Source organism: Spermophilus citellus (genome assembly GCF_964194105.1).
Source record: "Spermophilus citellus genome assembly, chromosome: 2".
In the NCBI taxonomy this organism is placed as follows: Eukaryota; Metazoa; Chordata; class Mammalia; order Rodentia; family Sciuridae; genus Spermophilus; species Spermophilus citellus.
The window spans coordinates 20,572,919-20,589,777 of NC_138183.1; the positions used below are offsets into that span (position 1 = coordinate 20,572,919).

The 16,859-nt window shown below is 49.5% G+C and overlaps 1 pseudogene across 1 annotated transcript; it reads right to left on the bottom strand.

Annotated features, from left to right (window-relative positions):
* Positions 1-15,266: 15,266 nt before the first annotated feature.
* LOC308641481 (DNA-directed RNA polymerases I, II, and III subunit RPABC4-like) lies at positions 15,267-15,438 on the bottom strand (annotated as a pseudogene). The gene has a single exon. The product of its transcript is annotated as a DNA-directed RNA polymerases I, II, and III subunit RPABC4-like (transcript).
* Between the last annotated feature and the right edge of the window lie 1,421 nt (positions 15,439-16,859).

Sequence of the window (16,859 nt, forward strand, 5' to 3'; positions counted from 1 at the left end):
TTTTTTTTTTTTTTTTTTTTTTTTTGTGACAGATACCTGAAGAAAAAACTTAAGGAGGAACGGTTTATTTTGGCTCATTATTTCGGAGCTTCATCCCATGCCTGGCCGGCTCCAAGGCAAAAACATCATGGCAGAAGGGCATGGAGGAAAGCACCTGCCCCATCTGCCTACGGTTTCCACCACTTCCCAGCAGCCCATTCACCTATCAAAAGATTGATCCCCCACTCAGAGCCCTCATGACCCAATCACTTCCCCAAACCCCCGTCTCTGAACATTGCTGCATCCTGGACCAACCCTCCAACACACGCATTTGGGGGACTCTTCACCTCCAAACCATAACAGATGCAATAGCCCAAGATCAGCAGCCGCATCTGCTCAGCCTCTGGTGAGGGCTCCTTTGGCTGCATCACAATATGGTGGAGAAGCAGAAGGGGAAACGGCCACAGACAGAACAGGCCAGACTCGTGGGACTTCCACGAGGACCTCATTAATCTCTTCCAAGTGTCATGTCCCATTGACTTGCTTGCCCATCGATAGGCTCCACCTTTTAAAGGTTCCACCACCTCAACAACAGCATGTTGGGGACCAAACTTCCAGCATATGAATTATGGGGGAACACATTCAAACCATCCAAGCCTCAGTCCCGTGTAACTTGTTTTGGCCAGAAACTTGTGGCAAACTTGAGTCCAGGCCTTCCTCGCATGTTTCTGCTCACTCTCTTGAGCCTCTTCCATCCCAGGAAAAGATCTGTTGGTTTGACGAATCTGGGAGACCTGTGGAATGGAGCTGCTACTGACTCAAAGACCTGCAGTAAGTAGAGACACCCAGCCCAGTTTGGCCTAGACCAGCCCAGTCCCAGTACATGGCAAAGTGTTTACAAGGCATTGCATTTTAAGTCCCTGAGGTTTGAAAAGATTTGTTACACAGCAATAACTAATTGATACTGATACCGTAGCTTTTACTGCTAAAGTCCCTTGATGAGCTAAATGTGTCTATTGCATCTGGCCAAGTATTCCTAATTACAGGGCTTCAGGATTGCTGCTATCCCTTTCAGGGATGCTTACAAAGGTTTAGGATAAGGGAAGAGAAAGAATAGTACTCCGTGTCCAGCATAGAATTCAATATTTCAGAGCTCCTTTTTAGGGGAAGGGGGAGTGGTGGTGGATTATATCGCATAGTCTGTTGACCCTAAAGCCAACTCAGTCCTCTTTCTCTCCCCAGGAATAAGGACCTTAGACCTACAAGGCAGTTCTAGGAGAGGTGCAGTCACCAAAGGGGTCCTTCTTTGGTGGCATCATTTCCATTTCTATCAGAGGATGCAGTGGGAAGGGGCAATGGTGGGAGACCTGCTGTTCCCTGGACCTGCTGCATGGCCTTGGGCTGGTCCCTCCCTCCAGGGCCTCTGCCTTCTGATAGGCTGCTTAGTGTTTGGATCTGGATGTGACTGTCTGTGGCACAGACAGCAGTGAATGTGGGGGGTTTTGCACCAAAGTTTTGCACCAGACCCAGATTCTGTCCTGCTGTGACCTTGGGCAAGTGGCTTCACTTCCGGGAGCCCAGTTCCCCATCTCTGTACAGAGTCACTGTGAGACCTGGATGCAATACAGCAGGTGATGGGCCTGGCCCGGGGAAGCCCTCAGCCAGGGGAGTTGGCTTTTACTAACATGGGACAAGCAGTTAGGTTCCTGAAATTGGTCATCTCAAAACAGCAATCAGTTACTTTCAATAGAGTAAATATTTTTCTTCTCCGCCTCATTTCAAGCATTGCCTCTTTAATTTTACAGTTCCATTTACAAGAGAGTTATTTACAGTGCAAAAGGACAGGATGGGCTGCCTCCTTAAAATGTTTTACAAATTTCCTCTGCTTCCTGTTAAGATATTAGCGCCTAGTAATTGTTGCTCTATATAAATGTGGAGCGTCGGCTGCGAATGTGCGCCCCATAGTAATTGTGAGTTGTCTTGACGCTAATTACATAGGGGAGTCTGTTTAATTGCCAGTTAAATTGACTGTGTGTGTTTTCTCTAATCTGTGTTTCCGGGCAAGTTGGATGACATCAGCTCCTCGTTGGACGAAGCGTGAATTTGGAAGACCCCCAGAGGCTGCTGTAGGAGAAAGCGAGGCTGATGGAAGGCAGGTGGGGAAAGGCAGCCAGTGACATGGGACTAAGTGCGTGGCCATCGTGGGATCCCACCTGGGATGCCCTGCAAGGCGAGCAACGAAGGTTCCTGTGAAGGTTCCCGTTCAGCCGATGCTGAGAGCCAACTGGACGAGGCTGAAGGGCTGCACAGAGAGGTAGGCCCACCCGCAGAGCTGTGCTCAGCTGGGTTCCGCCTGCCAGAACCCAGCTGCCGCACTCCCCTCTCCGCCCTCACTCAAGCTGCCCTTCCATCCCCAGTGCCGGCCCCAGGACTTGCCTCCCCAAGTCCACAGCAGCAGTGTCCTCCGACACCCAGCTACAAGGCCACTCCTTCCACACAGCCTTCTTGATTTCCCAGTGGAAGAAAGGGTCCCCTCCGGTCCATCCCCTCAGCTCTTCTCTAAGTTCCTTGAGGCCCGTTCACTTTCCTCTTGAATTCGAAGTCATCAAGACCAAATTGTGAGTCCCTGAGGACAGGTCGTGCCTTGTGCAAAGAAGGTGCTAGAAACAGGAGGGAAACTCAGAAAGAAGAGGTGAAAGAGAAGAAGTGGAAGAAGGAGAAGGAGGAGGAGAAGGCGAGGAAGACAGAGGCACAGGAAGGGAAGAAGGAAAATGGAGAGATCACAACAGCAATGCACGCTTCTTGAGTGTGTGTGTGTGTCTGTGTGTGAGAGAGAGAGAGAGAGAGAGAGAGAGCGAGCACATGGCGCACACACAACCAGTACCTCGTTCCTGCCAATGCATTAACTCTGCCCCCCAATCCTGAAACAGGTACCCTACTGGCAATCAATCCCATTTCACAGATGCAAAAACTGAGGACATGGAGAAGCTGAGTAGCTTGCTAACAGCCTTAAAAGGTAGGTCCAGGAGTCCAAACCCTCAGCCCTGGGCCAGGCCGTCTGGAAGGAGGGGGGGCATGCAGGAGGGAGGAGAGGGGGGAGGCGGGTGGGAGGCGGGGAGGAGTGTTTAAAAACCTCTCCAGCCTTCCACACATGCTTTCTCCTCAGCTCAAAAGCTAAATTAGAGTGGATTGCACTCTCCTCACTTTAGTAATTTAGATAAAAGTAAAATTTTGTCTGAGAGCTGAAGCAATTATAGTGCGGGTTTTGTGATTAACTTGATTAGCACTGTTTCTCTCTGAAAGTGACCCCCCCTCGCCGGCGCACTGTAATCAGAGCCCCGTCTTTCAACTGGGCTACAGCTGCTCCTCCCCCCCCCACTCCCCAAAAAAGGGTTTTGACATAAATACTTATTAGGGAGGACTCTAGTCTCTGGCTGAACCGTTGAGCAAAGACGAGGAAAACGTCTCTTTCTCCATTAGCATCCGGAGCCGATTAAAAGGCTGTCGCCAGCTACCCTGGTTACTGACAAAGATCCCAATTATGCAGCAGTGAAATATACATACATGATACAGGAGGGTTTATACATTTTTAATTTTTTTCAAAGAGAGTGCGTTCAGAGAAAACTCTAATTAGAGATTTTATTTCTTTAAGAGGAAAATGATATGTGGATACAAGAGGGATTATCTGGGGTTATTGGTGGGCAATTGTGAATCCTCCCAATACCAGATTTCGGCTCCTAAGCAAGGGCTGGAAAGGCAAAGGACCTTGGAGATTTGAATCCCAGGCGGGTTGGGGTTGGAGCTGGGCCCCTGTCACCTCCTCCCTTGGGACATTTCTGGTGCTCATGGAGGATGGAGGGATGGTTCCTTCCCTCCCCACCCAGGTCTTGGTCATGATCAAGACACATGCTGCTACTTCCAGAACCCCCACTCCTAGCCGGGAACACACAGAAGTCTGTTTGCTGAGACTGCCAGCCTACAGGTAGGACTTTTCCATGGTGGTAGACAATGAGCTCTGGGGGGTCAGGTCACCTGCCCCAGGTCACACGGTTGCTCCATGGTGGAACTGGGTTTGAGTCCAAGCAGACTGGCTCCAGAGCCCCTGCCTGGCCGCCCTCGCTGTGCAGGTGCATGCAGATTACAGAATGGCAGAGCCCAGGGTGGCGTGGAGAGAGGCGACCCGCCCTCTCAGCACCAGAGGAAACTGAGGATCAGGGGGGAAAGTGAGGCGCTTCCCTCGCCCCCCCCAGGTGGGATCAGCCCCTCCAAGGTCCTGTGGGCTGAGCTCCGACACAGGCCCCTCCAGCGTCTGAGCCCAGGTGGGTGAGGACAACTGAGGTCGAGGCTCTTTGCTCAGAGGCTTTTCCTAGAGATGCAATAGCTATGGCTGGCTTCCAGGTCACTTCCTGGGAACCTCTGACACTGCTGTGTGTACGAAAGTTCTAAATACTCTGCGCTCCCCTCTTCACTGTCTCTGTAGCTTATCAAGGGCATCTTGCTGAAGTCGAGCTCTTAGAAATTCCCTGGATGGGCTCTGAGTTTGCTATTTGTGACCTTCATTTCCCACCTGCCCTCCACCTGGGCCTTCTCCTGCCTCTCTTGTCCCCATGCTTAGTGGCTGGGTCCTACCAAGGGAAGGTCAAGCCCCAGAAATGCTGTGGTGTTAGAAAACTCTGGGTCTACACTGGGATCATGGCCCAGCTCAGCCCTCTGTCAGCTGGGTGACCTCAAGCAGGTGCCTGGACCGCTCTGAGCCTCAGTTTTTCCCTCTGTAAAATGTGAATGATAATAAGCTGCACACCTCACGGGGCTGAAGTTTAAGGTTATCTGTAGAGAACACACGGCCTGGAGCACAAAGTGGGCCCTCAGTGCTAGAGCGTGTGACCATCACAGGTGATGCCACGCGTAGGTGGAGCCCTATGAAATGGTCCTTTGATAGGTTTATACTGGTCACCGGTCAGCAGTTTAATGGGTTTCAACCGAGTTTCTATTGAGCAGTCACTGTGGGCAGACACTGGGCTCTGCCAGTGTCCCCTGGGTAAATGGCACATGGGTGTGGATGCTGGGAGGGGCAGTTCCACAGCAGGCAGAGAAGGGGGGCAGGGAGTCACACCCAGGCCTGCCTGGCCTTTGGCCTCCCGGACACCAGATGGGACTGCCACTCACCCCACGCCCAGCTCTCTGTCCCCTGTACCTCCGTCCTCAGGGCCTGATGACTCAGAGAGCCTGCAGGTGCAGAGCCAGAGCTGCTGGAGTCCACCCCCTTCCTCTGCTGCCCCCAGCCTGGAGGAGCTCGCAGGGGTCCAGGTCCACCTCCCCGGCCCTCCGGCCTCCTCGGCCCCCTCCTGCCCCGGCCTCTGCTGGCCTCCTGATTTCCTATCCTGTGCTCCCCGCCTCCTTCCTGCCTCTCCCGGGGCGGGCTCAGGCCTGGCACCACTCCAGAACGGCTTAATCAGAACAAATCCTGAGAAAACACATGTATTATTTATTCCTGCAAAGGTTAAATAATTTGATGAATTTCTCAGGACGCTGCCGGAATGCTGATGGCCTCTTGGAAAAAAAGAAAAGAGAAAACACAAACACAAACACACAAAATGCAACAAATCTGCACACACACACACACACACACACACACACACATACACGCACACCACCGCAGCCATGACCACTTGCCCCGTGTTGGCTCATGCAGGAGGCCAAGGGGGCAGCCCTCGGTGACACTGGCACCCAGGCCCAGGAGGGGACATAGATTTCCTGCTCACTGACTGCAGATGACAGCTCCCCCCACCTCCGCCTCTCGAGTGTGATGCATTATCTGGAGATGTCTGCGCCTTTGATGCTGCAAATGGCCACAGAAGGACCGCTGATTTACAGGCCAGATGATGGCCTTGGCTTCAGTGGAGCTGTTTATGAAGCTCCTTGCACTTGGGGGCTCTGGGGCCCCTGGGATCAAGGAAGGGGCATGGGGAGAAGGCTCCTGCTTGGGGCCTGGAGTGATGGGGCCTTTTGGAGATGGCTGCTATGCAAACGGGCTCTTCAGTGCAGAGTGAAGAGGCCTGAGACCAAGGCGGGCTGCAGCAGGGGGTGGGTGTCCACATTCTCCTTCTCTTCTTCTTCCTCCTCCTCCTCCTCCTCCTCCTCCTCCTCCTCCTCCTCTTCTCCACAGTCCCCATCATGGCTACTGCTCACCTCTAGGCCTTTCCTAGACCACACACAGGGCTGAGCGTTCTACCTGCCGCCTCTCCTGAAATCCTCCCACCCAGGCCCTGGTGAGCTGAGCACTTGCATTTAAATCTCCATTTTAGAGATAAATAGTCCCAGAGAGGTTCCGTGAGTTGCCAAAGGGCAGGGTCTCTCGGGGGAGACAGGCCTCTGTCAGCCTCTCTGGGCACCGGGCCGAGTTCTCCCTGCTGCCGCGTGGACCGGAGTGGCGAAGGCCTGAGGCAGGCGGCCAAGAGGCGAAGCTGGCTCTGTATGTGCCTCTGTGGGACGATGGGAACGTCACCTCCACCTGAGCCTGTTCCCCACCTGTGATGGCGATGACCAGGTTCTGTTCCTCCCAGGGGTGAGCAGGTTCCTAGCCTGTCTAGGTGGTCCTGGGTGTGGCGTGGCTCCTTCACTGTCCCAGCGCCTGCCCTTGCCCTCCCTCCACGCCCCTAAGCAGGAGCAGCAGCCCACAGACTTGGGGACACAGCCTGCTTGGTGAATGTCTCTTTGTCGTAGATTCCTCCGTCCTTGACCTCCACACGACCCATTTCACACACAAGGATGTTGATGCCAACATCTGGTGGATGTTCTACCAGTTCTAGAGCACCCACAGAAGACGGCAGAACTCGGGGCACCGGGCACAGTCCTGGGAGTCAGGTAAATATGGATTTGCTCGAAGAATCTGACACTCACTGGATGAGCCTGGGTTTCTCCATCTGGAACCTGGGGATAATCATAGAACTCAGATGAGGAGATCCCCCGGGTCGGGTGCCCGGCACACGCCTGGAGCAGAGCCAGGGTGTCACGAGTACCGGGTGGGCCCTGGTCCAGGAGAGAGCGTTTCAGACAGCGAGAGGCAGCTGGCCACCTGTACGGACTGCAGGGTGGGCTCGGGGCCAGACCCCCTCATCTAATCCTGGCGATGCCTCTTCCTAGCTGGAAGGATGGCCCCGAGCCTGTGCCTGCTCCTCATTAGTAGCAGTAGCTGCGGCTGCATGTCTATGACAGTCTCACAACAGTGCCTGGAACAGAGTAAAAGTAATCGGCCATCATCATTTGGGAACCAAGGACGTGTGACTCATCTCAGGGGACAGCATTGCATGTCCCCAGGGGCACTTCGATCATTTACAAAGATTTTCATCAACATATGCCACGTGCTGGTGCAGAGCCAGGTCACTAGCTGAGGTCGAGGGTTGTGTGCCCATGTCTCCCCTCCTCCACCCCAGCTCTGGCCAGGGCTGGATGGAGCACAGACCCTGGGGGAGCGTCCCCATCCGGCCCCCAGGTCCCACTTGTCAGCTGCCCAGGCCTCCATGGGAAGATGGGTTTGGAGAGCCAGCATGCTGTTCCCGCTTTTTAATTACTGCTGCCTTAATTGAGTCACAAGTGGTGTTTGTGTTGCCATCAAACCCACGAGGACCTCGTTGTTTATGTGAATGACTCTCAGTAGTGTGACAGCTCTGAAATGTGAGATGTTCTGTTTGTGCCGACTGCAACAGTGGCGGGCTTTGGCTGCAGACTCCCTTCCTAACACGTGGCTGGCCAGGGAGCTAGTGAGAGGCGCTGCTGTTTCCCTTGCAAAGAACGGCAGGAACGGAGACTGGGGCTGTAGAGTCACAGAGCCAAGGGGACCTCCTACCTGCGGCCTGGAAGCCCCTGGAGGTGGTGAGCCTTCATCTTACAGGGCCGCTCACTCCCTGGTCCACTCGGCTCACCTCTCCCAGTTGCTGGCTAAGATCTGGAGCCACATCTGGAGAGGCAGCTGGAATGGGCGACGGTGGGAAGGACTGTGACACAGGCAGCCTTCAGTGTCTTTCTCTCTGTCCAGCTGAGGGCCAGGGCTTGTGCTGGCAGCCCCAGAGGGGACAAGACGAGGTTCCCAAGGGCTTTGCCCTTGAGCAATCTGCACTGTAAATGTCAAGGGCAGCCATATCCAACCACTGGGGATATGAGGTGGGTGTGGTGGTGCGGATTCCACATGCCGCCAGGGAAGGGTGGCGTCCAGGAGGGCTTCCAGATGGAGGAGGGGTCCCAGGAGCAGGCCCTGAGGACAGTGCCAGGTGGAAGGATGGGAGGAAGAGCAACCAGGGGACAGACCACCTCTCCTGTCCTCAGTGGGTCAAAGACGGCCACCCCTGGCCACTCCCCGCGCTCCACCTCCCTGTGACCCCCACCAGGCCCAAGCCCGGAAGGAGGCTGTGTCTGGGGAGCATCCCACTTATTTATTTATTTTTCAGTTTATGAAAAGATAATTCAGGAGACATTATTTCAATCAGACCCCTACACAGTTTGGGAATGCTAATGCTTCCTCTATTAAAAAGGTGTGGAATAATTAGGATGCTGATGAAGACTGGGGGCGAGCCATTACCAGAGCGCCCCGCTTTGCCTTCCCGTCCCCTCCGTATCCCCCAGTGACAAATTAACAAGTAGCAGAAGAGCGGCTGCTAACACTTCAGGCAGCTTAGCTCAAACTGGAAGCTGGGTTTTTAGGAGTATGGATCAACCTTGGAATGACTTGGGATGGCAGAAGGAGCCAGAGGAGGACGAGAGGCCTGTCCCCATCCATGTCTCCAAGGCAGAGGAGCCGGCACTGGCCTTGGGGAAAGAGGTCTGGGCTTTGGGGGTTTTGTTTTCTCCCCGGTTCTGGGGATTGACCCCAGGGCCTGGTGCAGGCTAGGCCAGCGCTCCACCACTGACCTACATCCATCCTGAGGTCTGGATTTTAATCCTGGGGACTTGGAAAGTGACCTCAGGATGCTACGACCTCCTCTTGAGACAGTGAAAGGGTAAACTTCATTCAATGAGGAGAAGCAAGGGAGGACAAAAAACCTAAAAACAATAGTAATGAATTTTTTTGGAGGGTGCAGGGTTTGAACCCAGGGCCTTGTGCATGCAAGGCAAGCACTCTACCAACTGAGCTGTATCCCCAGCCCCAATAGTAATGAATTTTGTCCAAATACTTCAGAGCCAGGCACTCTTCAGAGGACTTTATTGACACGAATTCATTTAACCTTCAAAGCAACCCCCTGAGTTGGCGCCATTATTATCCCATTTTAAAGATGAAGAAACTGAGGCTCAGAGCAGCTATGTAGCCTGAGAGGTGGTGGAATACAAATTTGAGCTCAGGCATGATGATGAGTGGCCCCCGATGGTGCCAGAGCCAGAGTTGGAAGGCACTAGGCTCAGCCAGGGACACGGAGTTGGGGATCCACCTAGGAAGGGCCTTGACAACCAGCTGCTACAGCTGCTATAGCTAAACTGTGTCTTCCCCAAAGATGTTGAAGTCCTGTCCTGCCAGGTCCCATGAATAGGACCTTATTTGGAAATAGGTGTTTAAGATAATAGGGCTGGGGCCTTCCGGTGGGTCCTGATCCAACATGACTGCTTCACAATACACAGGGGGTTGGACAGACAGAAGCACCCAGAGGAAGGAGGGTGTGAAGACAGGGAGGGCGGTCTTCAAGCCAAGGCTTCCTGAGGCTACCAGAAGCTAGGAGAGAGGAACAGGGTAGAGTCCCCCTTAGTCTCCAGAAGGGAGCAGCCCTGCCTACACCTTGGTTTCAGATTGCTGGATCTGAGACTGTCTGTTCCTGTTGTACACCCTCAGTTTGTGGTGCTTCTTATGACAACCCCAGGACTCTAATATGACAGGGGAAGAGAGAGTCTCAGTGGCCAAGGCAAGAGGGAGCCATTGAGGGTTTCTGAGCAGGGAAATCACATGCGATTGGTACTTTACAAAGATCACTTTGGTGTCTGGGGTGCTGGAGGGTGGGATCCGGTTATCCTCGAGGGTTGGTGTGAGAACTGGTGGGGGGCTGTGCGGGGACAGAGGCTGGCAGGGTGGGAATCATGCAATGCCAACAGGAAAGGGACAGTCGCCCCTTTCAGGGCTGCAATGATAATGAAGTTAAATCACTTCATTCACTAAATCAACTGCCCCCTTCCATGGCTCCATCCCAGGGGAGACTCACATGCTCTGAGTTAATATCTAAAGAGAAGAAGAAGAAAAAAAAAAAAACAGAATTCAAGGATCAAACAACTTTTTTGATGAGGGAAGTGTTATTTCTACCCAGCCAAGACATCAAAGCCCCTGGATGGTGATTTTTAGGTAATATTAAAGTGGGATCTAAATAATGTTTGAATATTTCTCTGCTTGTCTGGGGGACCACAGTAATCTCTCCCAGAGCGGGAGTGACAGTGATGTCCCCAGCCAGGCTCCTCCCCAGGAGGATCTGACGGGTTTCCAGGAACACAGCACTTGAACAAATACTGCCTAAGTTTCTTTTAGCATTAACCGCTCAGGCCCTCAAGTTCATTGTTCTAAGCATGACACGCATTTCAGCGGGTTGAACTGGCTAAAAGCCTGCCCGAGTTTTTTTTTTTTTTTCCCCTTTCCCCTCACAAACTCTTATATGTAATTTTGTGTAACAATGAGGGTCTCCCTCCATTTCCATACAGTTTCCCTTCTCTCTCCCTTTCTCCCACCCCACTCGTCTCTGTTTAATGTGAATCTTTTCCTCGTGCTCTTCTTCCCTGTTCTGATCTTAGTTGCTCTCTTTATATCAAAGAAGACATTTGGCATTTGTTTTTTAAGGATTGGCTAGCTTCACTTAAAAATGTGGATGTGTAACCGATGTGATTCTGCAACTTGTATTTGGGGTAAAAAAGGGGAGTTCATAACCCACTTGAATCAAATGTATGGAAGATGATATGTCATGAGCTTTGTAATGTTTTGAACAACCAATAAAAAAATAAATTTAAAAAAAAAGAAAAATACAGGACTAAGCAACCAAAAAAAAAAAAACCAAAACAAAACAAAAAAGCCTGCCCGACAATTCAGCTATGATCTGCTATTTCTATGCACACAACGGCCCTCGTGTCTGGAACTCACCTATAAAGTGAGTTTCTCAAAGCCAAATTCCATTTGCTTGTTGATCCCTCTTATTAAGTTAAAAGTCATCCATCAAGTGAGTTGCTGGAAAGCAGTTTCTGTTTACTTATTGACCCCTATTATTTCTAATGAGATAAATTTTCCAATCTACTTGTAATAGTTGGCATTTGCCGTGTAACAAAGTGGCTTCATATAATCCTCACTTTGTCATTGCCCATGAGTCTGTGGGTCAACCAGGCAGTTCTGCAGTCAGCTAGCTGGTAGGCTGCTGGGGCCTGGGGCCTTGTTCAACTATTGGCTAGAGTGAGCAGGAAGAACTTGTCTCTCCATGCAGCAAGTTAGACCAGGTTCTCTCACCTGGTCAATGTCAGGGTCCCCAGGCACACTCTCAAACCTGTGCTGTAGTGATTTCTGCCAGTGTCTCATCAGACAAAGCAAATCAAAGCAAGACTCTACCCCTTGGTGGGGTGGGGAAAAGATAATGTCACTCCCCAAATGAGTATGCTTTCAGGGATGGGAGGGATTCGGGGTTAATTTTGGAATCCACCTTTTACTTCTTGTCCTCTTAGAACAAATAAAGGAGGCTAGTCTACTTTAACATACTCTTGTGTCAGACACTGTGCTATATGTTCTTTGTAATTTACATCTCATTTAATCAGAGAAGTTATGTAACTTTTTCAAGGTCACATAACTACCTACCACTGGAGCCAAGATTCACTCTCAGGACTGTGTAACCCTTTATCTGATGCAATTTTCACCATTCCTTTATGCCAACCAATTTTGTAATTGAATTTGTCATTTCTGGGATTCCTATTGCACATTTTCCACTATACTCCAGTCAGTTATTTTCTGTTCTATTCTCCTCACCGGTAGTGACCCAACTCCATTTGTCTATCTCCCCTACCCGGGAGCTCACTACCTATCTTTCTGTTGATGGGTACTGGGGATTGAACTCAGGGGCACTCAGAAACTGAGCCACATCCTCAGCCCTATTTTGTATTTAGAGGCAGGGTCTCACTGAGTTGCTTAGCACCTCGCTTTTTGCTGAGGCGGGCTTTGAACTCGCCATCCTCCTGCCTCAGCCTCCCAAGCCTCCAGTTTTACAGGCGTGTGCCACTGCGCCTGGCTTCCCTACCTATCTTGACAGCCTACTGCACAGCAGAATCTATCCAACTATCACAAACTTCTTTTAAGTCAAAAGAGATCCTAAAAAACCTGGGTGGGAACAAGGAGAACCGACAGGCAAAGTTTAGTTCAAGTTTTTTTTTTCTGACTTACAATCTGAAGTTTATCTATTGGAGCTGCCTGGTTTTGTAATTGTGTTTATCTTTGTTCTGCATCATTTGGAAATTGCAATTTGTGTTGGAATAAAAAAAAACGCAGGAAAACTTGATTAACTAGATGAATAATTTTTCCCTAAAGAAAATGAAGATAAGGAAATAAGTGTCAAAGAGACTTATAAAATGGGAGTGATGAGAATGTGATGATAATCACTTCCCTGTACTGGGAGGACCATTCGCACGTGGTTGTCAGTTATGTGCTGACTGTGCCCCTTTGGACAGAAGATGATGTCCAAGGAACCATCCATCCACTCATCCATCCATCCATCCATCCATCCATTCATTCATTCATGCATCCATCCATTCATCCCCTCATTCATTCATTCAGAGTTTACCATAGTAAGACTATAAGATAAACTGGAGGTATAATGAATTAATTAGACAAAACCTGTACTCAAGGCTTTCCACATCTAGTCGGGGAATGAAGCAGGTGTGTCTGGCTACAGCGGGTGCAGAGAACCTCAGCCCAGGGCGCGAGCACATCAGGGGAACCAGTTTTGGGTCTCTTCCCTTCATCTGAAAGTAGGAAACAGGAACTCGTCTGGTCTGCTGCTACCACACCATTCAGGAACTATTTAGGGCTGTCCTTCCTGGGACCTCTTCCAACAGAAAAGCGCTTCATGTGAGATCTCAAAGGTCAAGACCGTTCCTGCACAAATTCAAAACTCAAAAGGTCCCCAAGATGAGTGGCCCGTGGCCAGCCTCCTGTGAATGGCAAGAGGCACCCCGGGTGGTGGAGACGTCAGGAAAATCGGGACCAGGGTTCGGGCATACCACAGGCTTCTTCAACTTCCTCCCCACAGAGGGTTTCAGATGTTCTCTCAATAAAAATTACCACTGGGCAAACACAAATAAACTTAACGGATTTAACTGACAGAGTTAAACAAGCAGAAGATAGGATTTCTCTTAATGAGAATAAACTACTTGCATATGAAAAAGATTTGAAACTGAGGATTCAGTAACTCACCAGAAACTTGGAACAGAGGCACAGAATTGGGGGAGGAAGGAACCACCAGGCAGGAAAGCTCCATCTGGCCCCTGGGCACTGCTGAGAGGAGAGGCCGAGGCCAAGGGAGGTGGTGGGACAGGTGCAGCTCATAGTGGGCCCACGTGGGACCTCCTCAGCCAAGGGGCAGCGGGTTGAGAAGGGCCGAATGAATTACGTCTGTGCCTTGGTTCCCCGCGTGAGTGGAGGTCAGGAGACCCATAGGAATGGAAGAGTCACATCCCAAAGTGGCCTTTGCCACTCCCAAGCTGGGTGAACTTGGGCTCTGGCCTCACCATTTGGAGTTTCTGACAATGAAGCCTCACTCTCAGGGTTTGTGTAAGGATTCTTCGATGCAATACTCATGGGCTGTTTATTCAATTAACAGAAGTTTCCTTAGAAATGACTATGGGCCTGGGACTGTGGCTGGTGCCAGGGAACAGTGGTGGGCAAGACTGACAGGGCCTTGCTAGCACAGGGTTAGGGAGAGTCCAGCGAGTCTTAGGTGCTGATGTAATGGTCTGAATTTTTTGGTTGCAAGCAACAGAAACACAACTTTTAGGGAAAAAAGGAACTGACTGGTGCTGGGGTTTCCGCATACGGGGAGGTAGGCCACTGAAATAGCAAGAGCTGCAGGGGCCGGGGCCTCGGAATCTGGAACTGAGACTGCTCCTGAGCCCCCGGACTCTCCTCTGCATCTGTCTTTTTTCTGCGTTATTGGTCTCTTTCCCTCTTATGGCAGAGGCCTTCTCTTTATAGTTGGGACATGGCCACAGCAGCCCCAGCTTAGCAAATCCCAAGAAAGCACTTCTTTCTCTCAGCATCTGATTGTCAGTTCCAGAGAAGTTCCTGCTAGACCCTGCTTGGGCCACCTGCTCCCTTCTTGAACCCATGAATCACTGTTGTCAGGACAATGGAGAAGTATGATTGGCCATGCCTGGGTCATGTGACCAGTGATGGAGGTTTACTGTGTGCTGTAATAAATGGCTCCACCAGAAACACATGGAGAGGAAAAGGAGTGTTCCTCAACAGGAGGGGAGCAAGGAACCCAAACTAGCAGATGTTACCCCCTGAAAGGCACCTTGCCTCTACCTGACAGGTGTGCAATAAGGGGCAACTTAAAGAGGTGATGATGGTACTCAATAGGCTCTGAGAGCAACAGTCCAGTCTCCCATTTGTCACCTTCATGGTTTCTCTTGACTCCAGGACTGTGTCCAGTGGAAAATCTACTTATTTCCAAATGAGGAGAAACTCTTCTTGGTTGGTGTAGGGACCACGGGCTGCCCTTTCTAACTTGGTATAAATTTGAAGAGCTTTAATGGGGACCCTGATCCTACCACACCCCAAGTGGGATCTCTTTGCATTTCACAGTCACTGGGGAATAAATGTGTCAAGACAGTTATTTGGAGGTGACATTGAACTTCTTTTCTTTCCACAGTCTGAACCAATGGCCGGCGGAGAATGACATTTATAATCAGAGAAACTCACTGGCCTGAGATCTTCACCATTGGCAGACTGAGAACTGAAGAGAATTCTTGGTCACTCAACTTGATGAAGGTTGAGTGGGTTTAGCTGTGGACAGTGAGAGCTCAGTACACAAAGAATAGCGCCCGTTGTTCATTTAACTTCCACGTGTTGTAAAATTGGTTCAAGTTGTTTTTTAAATTAAAGGTCATTTAATTAAACAAAAAAAATATTTATACAAATTATTGATACCTAAACACACTTTGGTTTGGAAAATGAAATCATATGCACATAGTTGTATTCATAAGTGTGCTAAATCAAAAGCTATTCAATAATGAGAAACATTGAAGGGTCAAATCCAAGTACAAAGAAAGACACTCCTCTGAATTCCCATGTTTCATCAAACATCAAAGACCACCCATCTTTTGGTTCTTTTCTTGTACATTATTCTGTATCCACATTCTCTGCGTCTGATTGGATCCATGGATTTTATTTCATTTTCTGTGTGACATTCTCCACAGATATATATCATTGGCTGCTGCTTTGGGTTCAGTGTCCTTAGGAGCATCCATTGCTAGTGCCTATACAGCACAGAAACTTCTTCCCGCATTTCCACACAAAACCCCAGTTATCGCAGTGTTGCAGCCAATTACTAGTCCAAAATTTTAAATTTTTTTTTTTAGTTGTTGATGGATCTTTATTTTATTAATTTATTTATATGTGGTGCTGAGAATCAAACCCAGTGCCTCACACATGTGAGGCGAGTGCTCTACCACTGAGCCACCACCCAGCCCTGGTCCAAAGTCTTGAACCCAGCTCCAGATATGACTTGGACCATGCCGTCTCCCTCCCTCCTTCTGCTCTTCTTTCCCTCTCAACCTTCTTCCTTTCCTTCTTTCCTTCCTTCCTTCCTTCCTTTCATTTATGAAAAAAAAAATCAGGCAGAAACATCTGGAAAACAACAGAAACTCATGCTCACCATCTAGAATTCACAGATATTAACAACCCGTTGCATCTGCTTCAGATTTTTTTAAAAAATAAATTCTAAATTGCAGATCAAATTGAAGCTTTTTTTTTTTTTTTATTCCACCTGGTCCTGTCCCCCTCCCTTCCTATGCAGAGTCAGCCATTGTCGTGAATTAACTGAGCCTCTTCCCCACAAGCAGGCATCCGTGAACAATGCAGAGATTTTTTGGTGGGGTTTAAAATTTGCGTAGATGTCAACATACTGTACTGATTCTGCAAATTGCTCTTGTCACTCAGTCTTGTTTCCAGGATCAATCCATGTCATTTCTCATACACACACAGTTAATTCTTCTTAAATGCCAGATAACATTTCATCTGATGATTATATGCTCTGTTTATCCATTCCTCCATCAATGGGCATTTAAGTCACTTCACATTTTTTGCCATTGAAAACAATGCTTTGGATTTGGCATGTCAGTTAAAACTGTCTAAAATCGACAAAGACCCCCTTAGCAGAGAAGGATTCAAAAAAGCACGTGCCTTTCTTTCATTGCATTGGGATACCTCAGCCCTTTACATGAACATGTACAAGACTTCACAGTTTGGGAGGCACTTTCTCACTCAGGACTTCAAAATTGTAGACAGGGTGGGTTTTCCTGACCTGTTTTGCTAACTGGGAAATTGAAGGCTGGAGAAGAAAAGAATCTAACTCAGAAACAGCCAGTTTGGGAGAATCCAGTTTATAATTTCAGATTTAATCTCAGTTCCTGCAGGGAGCTGCCACCATCTGAGTTTTTAGTAGTTTTTTTTGTTTTGTTTTGTTTTGTTTTGTTTTGAATCTCATCCTCATATAGGGCCACTGATAGCAACCTTAATGTACTCACACAGACACTAGAGGATTAAATAAAAAGAGGACGATGGCACATAAAGAAGGCAGAAACCAAGGTCTTGAAGCTTCTGGTCCACAGATATTTTGTTTGGCCCAGCCAATGTTTTTAAAGAGTTGAGCCAAATTTTAATAATTGGG